This window comes from Crocodylus siamensis, chromosome 2 (assembly GCF_052110815.1).
Source record: "Crocodylus siamensis isolate JL-2025a chromosome 2, ASM5211081v1, whole genome shotgun sequence".
NCBI classification, from domain to species: Eukaryota; Metazoa; Chordata; order Crocodylia; family Crocodylidae; genus Crocodylus; species Crocodylus siamensis.
This window is the reverse complement of record NC_143396.1, coordinates 179,219,637-179,228,423: the sequence shown is the minus strand read 5'-3', so window position 1 is coordinate 179,228,423 and position 8,787 is coordinate 179,219,637.

The following is an 8,787-nucleotide window of genomic DNA, read 5'->3' as shown; positions in this document are numbered from 1 at the left end:
TTAGGCCTATTGATCTCCCTCAATTTGGCACTCTGTGTCCTTAACTGATAGAGATTGCAGCTTTGATTATTCGGCTTTCGATTAAGTTCTCGCCATCCTTGACTACGATTTGGATTCTCCTTATACCGATGATTCTCCGGTTATTGGACTGTTTTCGCTTTGGCCTTGACTCCACCTCCAGATCACCCTCGGTATCTCGACGCGACTCTACTTACCTGGCTTTCGACCTCGGCTTTCATCATCGACCATCCGTTTGTCCATCGGACTGGTGTTACAACCCCGGTTATTGACCTACGTGTTACAGTTCTGTTTGTCTGTTTACCCCGTTTATGAGACTGTTAGAAATATTATTAAAAATGCATTATCAATAGCAGATTTAGAAAAAAACACAGCTGCTAGCCCTCCCTTGTCTCCTTAAGGGGAGAGGGAAGGGGGGGTTGGAAACTGAAGGGAAAACTACCAAAGGCCCTTTGTATTAAGTATCACTCCCTCTTTGTTTTGCAAAGTTACTATCTCTTTGTTACAGTAAAGCATATACTCCTCAGCTTTTCTCATGCAGATAAAAGTAGATTACAGTTCTAACCTTGAGGCAAGAAAAATTTCAGGCTCTTATAACCTCAGAAATGGTCTGCCCATGCGTAATAACCTAATACATATTAAGCCTATCCGCCCCGCATACTTAAGTAGTTAATTATAATGCACATGGGACGTATGAAGCGACATGTTTACAAATATGTTTGTATGAACCGGAAATGAGTTGTAAAAGTTCCTCCTTCTGCACACGTGGTCAGGAGAGAGGGGATAAAGCCAGCTGGGCAGTTTCCCTCGGGGGCAGCAGAGTGTTTGATCTTTTGTCTCTCTCTCTGACCCTATTTGCAAATATATACCTTTTGTGTTGCTTATAGAGTGTGTCTGTAGCTAGAGGTTTTTTTTTCCTTCCTCCTCCCGAGAAACGAACCACGATTTTTATATCAAGCTGTTGACCAGCCCTGGGACTTATCCAACAGACTTGCCCTGTCGGGGAACCTCATGGGCCAACAGACCCCTTCGTTGTTCTCTGTTGTTAATACTGTAACTGAAGACATCGCTGCCTACGCCTAAAGCGTAAGTTAAATAAATTCATCTTTGTTCAAATCCACTACAGGTCCATATCTCCTGACTCCACGCCAATAATCTCACCTGTCCGTATCTGATTGCCACCCTGGCCCACCGTGACCTTAGGGCCCGATTCATTCTGTTCGGTTTACCCCGACAGTATGTTAAAAGACTACAGTGAGATCTGAAAGTCATGCTAAGCTGAGGCTTATTCACAACAGGTAAAATACAAAACAGTGATGCGGACTTCACAGTGCAAGCATAGTTAGGCCATCTGAGAAGAAACAATGTGGTTTCCCTTACGGTATATCTTTTATATTCATAATAATTTCAAGCTGGCTCCTAGGTGTCTGGTTACTCCTTAAAACTTTGTTTTTCCTGGCTGTTAATCTGTTTCTTCAGATGTTCTAAACCAGAAAACCTCTTGTCACTGAAAGGGGTAATTCATTTAAATTGAAACTGTTCATATAACAGGATTTTCCCTGTCAATTATGGCTTGGGACCCTCTTGATTTACACAATTAAAAGAATGCTTTGAAGAGGCTGGACTACGGATATAAGAAAGCAATACAGCAGCCAACAGTGTGCTTCAGGAGGGAGAATCTCTCTGACACCATCCGTTGTTGTTCTCGGGAAGCTGGGAGAAACAGATTGTTTAACCTTCAGCAATCATGCTAGGAACCTTGCCTGTCAACAAAATATCTGAGTGCCTTGGAACGGTGAGATCCCAGCTCTCACTCTCACTGTCTTTCTCTTTTTCTTTCTAGACATAGTTTCATAGTTTCTAGGGTCGGAAGGGACCTGAGCAGATCATCTAGTCCGACCCCCTGCCATGGCAGAAAAGAATACTGGGGTCAAATGACCCCAGCAAGATGTTCATCTAACCTCCTCTTAAACACCCCCAGGGTAGGAGCCTGCACCACTTCTCTTGGAAGCTGGTTCCAGACCCTAGCTGCCCTGACCATGAAGTAGCGGCTCCTGATATCTAACCTAAACCTACCCTCTGCCAGCTTGTGACCGTTATTCCTGGTCACTCCTGGCGGTGCACGGGGAAACAGTGACTTCCTCAATACCTGCTGATCCCCCCTGACTAGTTTATAACAGGCCACAAGATCCCCCCTCAGCCTTCTCTTTTGGAGGCTGCACAGGTTCAGGTCCCGCAGCCTGTCCTCATAGGGCCTGCCCTGCTGTCCCCTGATCATACGAGTGGCCCTCCTCTGGACCCTCTCCATGCTGTCGACATCCCTCTCGAAGTGTGGCGCCCAGAATTGGATGCAGTACTCCAGCTGCGGCCTGACCAGTGCGGCATAGAGGGGGAGGATCACCTCCTTGGACCTGCTCGACATGCATCTGTGGATGCATGCCAAGGTGCGGTTGGCCTTCCTAACTGCCTCTCCACACTGCCGGCCCATGTTCATCTTGGAGTCAATGATGACCCCCATATCCCTTTCCGCCTCTGTGCTGACAAGAGGGGAGTTCCCCAACCTGTAGGTATGGTGCCGGTTGTTCCTCCAGAGGTGCATCACCTTGCACTTGTCTGTGTTGAAGCCCATCCTATTCTCATCCGCCCACCCTTATAACCTGTCTAGGTCTGATTGTAGCCTGTTGCATCCTTACAATGTGCCCACATCCCCCCACATCTTAGTGTCATCAGCAAATTTGAACAGGGTGCTTTTTACCCCCTCATCCAAATCGCTGATGAAGATGTTGAACAGTGCGGGCCCGAGGACCGAGCTGTGAGAAACCCCACTGCCCACGTCCTTCCAGGTTGAGAAGGACCCATCCACTACCACCCTCTGGGTGCGGCCCACCAGCCCGTTGGCAACCCATTTGACTGTGTGGGTGTCTACACCACAGTCCCCCAGTTTCTTAATGAGAACAGGGTGAGAGACAGTGTCAAAAGCCTTCCGGAAGTCCAGGAAGGCTATATCCACTGCTACCCCTGCGTCTAACGATCTGGTGATCTGATCGTAAAAGGCCACCAGGTTGGTCTGACAGGACCTACCACTGATGAACCCATGCTGGTTGCCCCTAAGCATGCAGTCCCCTGCTGGCCCCTCCTGGATGTGTGCCAGCATAATTTTCTCAAACAGCTTGCCTAGGATCGAGGTGAGACTAACTGGCTTATAGTTTCCCGGGTCCTCCTTCCTGCCTTTTTTGAAGATAGGCACCACGTTGGCCCTCTTCCAGTCCTCCGGTACCTCACCAGAGCACCACGAGTGCTCGTAAAGTTGTGCCAGGGGACTTGCAATGACCTCAGCCAGTTCCTTTAGAACTCTAGGGTGGAGAACATCCGGGCCGGCTGACTTGAATACGTCCAACCCCTCCAGAAGCTCCCTAACTAAATCTTTGCTAACCCGTGGCCCAGGTGTGCCTCCCCCGGGGCCCGAGGGGGGCCCAGCAGGGAGGTGGCTGTTCTGGTCCCTACTTAGGAAGACGGAGGCAAAGAAATCGTTAAACATGTTAGCTTTGCTGTCTGGTGTGATGACCAAGTTTCCCATGGCGTCCTGCAAGGGCCCCACATTACCCGGGACCTTCTTTTTACCCCCTACGTATTTAAAAAAGGACTTCTTATTGTCCTTAATCTGGGAAGCTAGTCCCAGTTCCATCTCTGCCTTGGCCTTCCTAACTACCCCCCTACATCCCCGAGCAACGGCCTCCCTGGTGATGATCCCTTCCTTCCATTGGGTATAAGCCTCCTTTTTAGCAAGGAGACATTCCCGGATGCTTTTGGTGAGCCACGGAGGCTTGTGTGCTCTCCTGCTCCCTTTGATCCTCATTGGGTTTACCTTCATTTGGGCTTGGAGGATTGTCGCCTTAAGGAGCGACCACTCTCCTTGGACACCTGGCACCCCTCCCCTCCGGGACCTCAGCGCTTCTCCAACTATCCTCCTTAGCTCGTTGAAGTCTGTCCTCCTAAAATCTAGGGCCGCTGCCTTACTGCAGGCCTTTGCCACCTTGCGCTGGATGGTGAATTCCAGCAGGCGATGATCGCTATTGCCCAGGTGGTCGAGCACCTGCAGCCCCCTCACCAGGTCATGACCTGTGGCCAGCACTAGGTCCAACAAGGCGTCCCCCCGGTGGGGCTGTGCACCTCCTGGGTTAGATGGAGGTCCTGCACTCTGGCCAACAACCTACGTGAGCGGTCAGACCTGGCTGTCTGCTCTTCCCAGCAGATGTCTGGGAAGTTCAGGTCCCCCATGACTACCACATCCTTAGCCTTCACTACCTCTGTGAGCTGACCCAAGAATTCCTGGTCAAGCTCTTCTCCCTGGTTGGGAGGTCTGTAGTAGACTCCCACCATTACATCCCTTTCCCCTCGACTGCCTTGTACTCTAACTCAAAGCACTTCAGAGTGCCCCTCCCCTGACTCTTTGCTAATTAACGAGGATGTGTATTCCTCCTTAATATAGAGCGCCACACCCCCACCTCTCTTTCCTATCCTGTCCCTCCTGTACAGCCTATAGCCCTTCACATTGACCGCCCAATCATGCGTTTCGTCCCACCACGTTTCTGTAATCCCCACTATGTCCGGGCTGGTGTCAGCTAGCAGGAGGGTGAGTTCCTCCTGCTTGTTGCCCATACTATGAGCGTTTGTGTAGAGGCATTTGAGGCCTCCTGTGGGTATATGTACTGACCCCCTAGTCCCAGCGTTACCCTGGCCCCTCCCTCTTACCTGTTTGATTGCTTCACTCGTCGGTAGTTGTGGGTGCTGTTTGGTCTGGCAGTCTGGTCTGCCAGACCAGGCGTAGCTTTCTGAACCTGAATGTTATTAGTTAAGCTTGAGCTAGGTTTCCCCAAATACACAATTAACAAGGGTAATATTGTAATTGTCTTTGTTTATTTTTCCTTGCATTTTTATTACTACTAGTACCATCATAAATTCCATATACTTAGCAATAAATAACTTTTATAGTAAAACTTGTGGTCACCAGGTGAATTTTTCCTTCTCTGCTTCCCCTTTCCCACTTGCTCTGCAGCAACACTTCTTTATCTAAGCCAAAATATCCCTGTAAAGCCCAAAAATACTGTGGGATTTGCTCATCAAGAGGCTACCACTACTAGGACAGTTAGGGCAAAAGATTGGGACGTGCTGAGTTTGAGACACATAAGGGGATCAGCTTGTATAGGCTGATTGACCAAGTTTGGCTCAGACATACGCTAATGAACTGAATACTGGGCCATGAGGGTGTCAGCTGGACACCCAACCTGATTCAGAGGTATTCTGTTTACCTGCGTCCTTGTGTCTGACCGCATTTTATTGTTGCCCTGATTAACTGATTTCTGGCGTGTGAGGGTGTCCGCCTGTACATGCTGATCAACCCGGCCGGATCAGGATGTCATGTTAATCTGTGTGTGTATGTATTTGACTGATTTGGTGGTTGGAGGAACCCAGCCCACTGAAGCAGAGTCCTGCAAGATAGCTCCATTGGGGGTGAGAACTTGCAGAAGGGAGAAATACAGCTCCATATAGAAACACAAGTAACACAAGCCAGGGACAGAAATTACGCATAAACTGGTACAAGTGATTGGAAACCAATTCAAGTCTGTTACACAACAGAAGTTCAGTGCATGTAAATCACTTTCAAAATGGCCAAAACTAGTTTAAGATAAATCCGGATGGATGTGGTATCAGACTTAACTGATTTAGGTTAAATCAGTTTATTGAACTCCTGCCCCAGATCCTCTCCAGATTCAAGTTAACTCATAGCTCCCAGCAATCCAGGATATTGTGTACCTGCCCCACACCCCCACACCTTGCAGAATGAGCGGCCTAGCCTTGGCCCAAGTTGTTTGCTCCAGCCAAGAAAGGAGGCATGCTCTAGCATCCCTGGCTTCTGGCCTGAGCCACTGCAGGCATGTGGGTACGTTTCTGGAATCAAAAGTGAATGTCTGTTCTTTTGCTTATCTGTTCAATCTATGCAACTTAGATTAACCTGTGAAGATTGAATCGATTCAGCCTCAGGCTTTTTGACTGTCTGTATTTAGCCCACGTGTTCAACCATGTGGAAGGGTATTCTGGCTAATCAAAAAGGGGCTGTTCCAGGATCATGTTATTGGGAGAGCCTGGAAAAGGTAACCTGATAATGGTGTAAGTGGTTCCATCTCCCTGATCTTTTAAGACCCCTCAAGACTTCAGTTTACATCCTAAACATAAAACATATTTCCAACTCACTCAATATTTCCAACTCACCCTAATAAGTTTGTGAAATCAGCTGTTACAGTGAAAAGCATTTCAACATTACAAATGCATTTTAAATATTATAAAATTGTTACCTTTCATACCACTTACATATATGGCACATACTGCAAAAAAAGGAACCATAATCATAGCTCCATGTTTTTAGTAAACTATTTTGATAATAGTATTTATATTTTATACAAAAATAAGGTTGCACAGTTAAATGCTGGGCAAAAGAGCAGAGTGGGAAAGCCAACAAACAATTTATATATCAAATACAGCCTTTTTTGATGCTGACAACCTTTGGAGCAAAATTATAGAAGATCCAAGGAATTCTATGTCATTTTCTATTTTTTTCCTGGTACTTTTTTGGGAAATAAAGAACATTATATTTCGTTGCACATTTGGTCATTGTAAAAATGGCAAGTCATACTTTCAATATGGGAGTTTCTATGTTTTACATAGAACACAGTACTGTCAAATGTTTACAGTACAAATGCCTACAAGGAGTAACAGTAGACCACATCTCTCTACTGTGGTCTACTACATATGCTGGAAAGTAAAAAATATGGTGTGCAATTCTGCAAACAACAGGAAGGAAATGCAGGAAGTGATTTGGGACTGGTAGGCTTAATACTGAATTTTGCTGCCATTAAGATTAATTTCAGACAGCACACTCAAACAAGAATTGTATTTTCAACAGCAATTCATTGCTTTTATATATTCTTTTCTTCATCCCAGCACTTTGCACACACTAGTTAGCCTGAATAAGTTTTCCTTACTTCCTTATTTCATTATTTTCTGGATGATTCTTTGGGATTTCTGGAATTAACACTTTTAAGAGAGATTCTCACAGGCAACATGACAAATATATGAGTTCCTTTGGATTCCAATAGCCACGTGCAAGTGTGTTAGTGGCTTTCATTCTGCAAAGAATCCTTTTCCAATTTCTGTGAAAATATAAAAGAATGAAGCAGAATCTGTACATAGCAATGTTGCTTTTTTCTTCCATACTGTGTAGTATTTATTACTAGAATTGTAGCAACTCCTAGAGGCCCCAGCCAAGTTCAAACCAGTTGTACCAGACATTTAGCGAACAAAGGAAGTATTGTAGTCCCTATTTTACAGTTGTGGAGATGAGGCACAGAGAGATGACATGTTTTACTGATGGTCACAAGAGAAAATTTATGCTTTAACCACATGATCAATTTTCTCCTCTGTAGCCCTACTGTGTAGTTGACTTCTCCAAACAAATATTTATTTAACTGACAAACAGATACTACATTCCTTTTGCAAATACAATGACCTGATCCTTATCTGAGGTAAATCAATACCTCCCTCAATGGAGCTACCACATCAGCTGAAAACTTGGCCCAGAAGAGACCCCATCCAATACATACCAATTGTCTCTATTGATAACACCCCGAGCCTCTTTGAAGTGGGGAGCTCTTTCCCAAGTGGATCTTTCCATCCCTGATAACCTGCCATATTCAGCAAAAAATGTATGTTTGAAAGATGGGAATAGAAAAATCAGACTACTTTTAGCCTATTTAAAAATAGTCTTTTCCAAAGAGAATGTAGACTCAGGCCTTTTAAGAAGACAGGGCTTTAGAGCTGACAAATGTACTAGCACATCAATGTAGTAATGAAGTTAGTTCTGCATTGAGTACAGCTTGGAAAACATAAAATTTCCTTGCAAGGTTTGTGATCTAACAGAAAACAATGATTTGCTTGCTGACACTCAAGCACCAAAAATAAAGAGAGAGAGAGAGAACCAGCGAAAAGAACCTGCTAAATATCACTACTGGAAGCCTCTATTATCTTAAAATCTTCTTAATATTCACTGTTAATTATGAAAACTAATAGCTATAAAATTGATGTACCCAGTGGGGGGGTGTATGACATTTAACTTGCAGTATTATCTTTTCCCCCTTGACTACCTTCTTCACACATGAAATTGGTGCTTATTCTGAAAAGCGGATGGTATATTGATTTGCATGTATATCCTATTACAGCAGTGAGCACAAAGGAACAGCTAAATTACAAAGGAAAAAGTTGCATTGCATCTACGTAGAGAATCTGTAGAATGAACCAGAGGGAAAGCAATAATGATGTTAGCTTTTGTTTGAAGGGGAATATGCATTTTTTTATATTGTAAAAAATGTGGGGAACTGTAACTTTAAAGGCCCTTGTAAGAGCCAGGTGGAACTAGTTGCTGTGTTGTACAGGGGCTTGTGTTACATGATGTTGACAAGTTAGAAACTCAGACACTAAATAACGTAAATCTTTGCCAGATTCCTTGGCTCCAAGTAATTCCTGAACAACAGATTGAGAATGATACATCCCTGTTTCCCCCCATATAGATATAGTACATTCATTGAAAACAAACGGAAGAAGCTGATTCAGTCACTTAGCTCAGTGTCCAAGGCCCTGGTTTCATTAGGGACATTTATGGGGAAAAAAATCTTGTTAAATTGAGGCGTTATAACAGTGCTGTGGCCTTCTTACACT